The sequence below is a fragment of the Sturnus vulgaris genome, unplaced genomic scaffold (genome assembly GCF_052056855.1).
Source record: "Sturnus vulgaris isolate bStuVul1 unplaced genomic scaffold, bStuVul1.hap1 Scaffold_898, whole genome shotgun sequence".
NCBI classification, from domain to species: Eukaryota; Metazoa; Chordata; class Aves; order Passeriformes; family Sturnidae; genus Sturnus; species Sturnus vulgaris.
The window spans coordinates 42,501-45,000 of NW_028276779.1; the positions used below are offsets into that span (position 1 = coordinate 42,501).

The 2,500-nt window shown below is 76.6% G+C and overlaps 1 non-coding gene across 1 annotated transcript; it reads right to left on the reverse strand.

Annotated features, from left to right (window-relative positions):
• Positions 1-817: 817 nt before the first annotated feature.
• Positions 818-970, reverse strand: LOC148217248 (5.8S ribosomal RNA). Its single transcript, XR_015801129.1, has one exon. It is a non-coding gene; the product is annotated as a 5.8S ribosomal RNA (ribosomal RNA).
• Positions 971-2,500: the final 1,530 nt, after the last annotated feature.

Consider the following 2,500-nt stretch of genomic DNA (forward strand, 5'->3'; position numbering starts at 1 on the left):
AAGCGGCGCCGACGACGGACGGCCCGGACGACGGGGGCCGGCTTCGCTTCCCCCTCCCCCCCCCCAAACACCGCGCCTCCCCCGCGACCTTCTCTCTTCTCCCTTTCCCCCGTGCCCCGCCCGGCGCCCGCGCGCCGGGGGGTGGGGGGGGTGGGCGGCAGAGAAAAGGCGAGGAGACACACGGGGGGGGGGGAACGAGGGAAACGGAGACTCCCATCCCGGAGACGAGAACCGAAGAGGAGAGCGGCAGAGACGGCCCTGACGGGGGGGAACCGGCCAGCCGGGCGGGAAAAGCGGCGACCTCAAGCGGGGAGAGAGAGAAACGCGACGGCGACAGAGAGAGGAGGGGAGGGCTTCGCGGGAAGGAGGAGGGGGTCGCACCCCCGTCCCCGGCGCTCTCGGCCTCGCGCGCGCGCGGCAGCACGGCACGGTACCCCCGCGGTACCCACCCGCAGACAGCCGCCCGCACGGGGGGGAGAGCCCGGGGGCGAGGCCCGCGCCTCGCCTCCCTCTCGGCCCTCTCGCTCTCTCGTCTCTCTCGCACGGCCCACGGCGGCGTCTTCGACGCCGACTCTCGCTCTCCCCGGCCACCGCCACCGCACCGCGGCACGGCCCCGGCAAGGACGAGCTCCGCCCCAGCGGCTCGTTCCGGGAGCGGGGAGCTACGGAGCGCTCCCCGAGTCTGCATTTAGGGGGACGAAGGCCCTGCGCGGCGACGACGACGACGACGTCGACGTCGACCGCGGGCAACGGGCCTGCGAGGCAACCCCAGCCGCGCCGCCGGGGTGGCCCCCCCGGACGGCGATTGATCGTCAAGCGACGCTCAGACAGGCGTAGCCCCGGGAGGAACCCGGGGCCGCAAGTGCGTTCGAAGTGTCGATGATCAATGTGTCCTGCAATTCACATTAATTCTCGCAGCTAGCTGCGTTCTTCATCGACGCACGAGCCGAGTGATCCACCGCTAAGAGTTGTCTGGCTTTCGGGACCGCTCGCGTGAAGCGGCCCCTTTTCTGTTTCTGCAGGGACGCGCGCGCCCCCGCGCGCCCCGCTTCGACCGTACGAGCACACACAAACGGAGGAGGAGGAGGAGAAAGCGCGGGGCAAAAAAGAGAAACCCCGCGCAACGCTCCGAAGGTCGGCCAAAGAAAGGCGGAGGGGCCCGCGCCCCCGACCGCCTCCCCCCGCGAGGGGAGACGCCGCCTCGCGTGCCGTCCTTCGGAGGCGGCCCAGGCGCCCGGGCTCGGCCCGACCTCCGCGCGGAGGGGCTTGTGCGGCAACGCGCCGGACCGCGGGGGGCACGGTGGCCCGCCCGGCCTCTCGATCACGGGACGACTACGCGTTCGCGGGCCGGGGGCGCGACCGCCGGCCCCCGCCGCTCCCGGCTCACTCCCTGGCTTCTCCTTTTCACCGCTCCGCAGACTCGCGGAACGCCGCCGCGCCAAAACGCGGGGGCCGGCTCTCCCGCCAGCGGCCCCTGAACGTCGCCCGAAACGCCACGCGGCGGCGGGACCGTTCCGCCGGCGCAACCCCTGGCGCGGGACCGCTTGCCCGCCGGAAGGCGAACGCCCGGCGGGCCGCGCTCCGCCACCGGCGCCGGAGGCGGGACGCCGCCGAGACCCGAGCCGGCATCGCGGAGCGCCCGAGGTCTGCCGCTCGGCAAAACCCCTCCGCCACCCGCGGCCGCACTCCCGGGACCGCCGCCGCTTCGCACCGCCGAGCTGCCCTTCCGCGAGCACGCGCCCAGCGGGCAGGCGTACGGCGGCTGAGCCGGGGGGCACCGCCCGCTCCCCTCGTTTCCACTCGGGGACCGGACGGGGAAGCGCCCCCGCGGCCGCCCCGCACGCCTCCCCTTTTTTTTGGCCCACACGCGGCCGGGAAGGGCGACGGGGAAGCGGACGGGCGGGGCCCGGGCCGGGACGGCCGCCGGTGAAGGCGGGCGCCTCGCGGCCGACCGTCCCCCCCCCCCGGGGGGGGCGGGGACACTCGCCGAGCGGCGACGCCGCCGCTCGGCACGGGGTCGCCCGCGCCCGCCGGACCTCCGGCGATGGAGGAGCCGGCCGAGCGCTGCGCCCCAACGGGCGGGGACAGCGCTCCGAGTCAGGGGTGGCCGGCGGCCGGCGCCGCCGCGGTGCGGTTCGAGGCGACAAGGCCGTCGAGGCGAGAGGCGCGCGGTCGCGCCTGACGCGGCGCCGCCCGCGAGCCCGCGGCGGCGGCTAAGGAGAAAGAGCGAGAGAGCGCGGCGGGCCCCGGCGGCCGCAACCCCGCAGCTGAGGTAGGTAAGGCAGAGAGCGCGCGCCCTCTGCCGGCGTCGCCCCGCATCGCAGAGGCCAGCGGGGTCGGCCCCCCGCGGCCGATCGCGCGCCGCGGCCTCTCCGCCGAGACCGGGCCGCAGAGAGGGGGGGGCAGGGCGCCCCTTCCCCGGCCCGGCACGGGTGGCCCCCGCGCGCGGGCAAGCGCGGCGGGACGCCGACGACGGCGAGCGCGGCCGGTCGCGACGGAC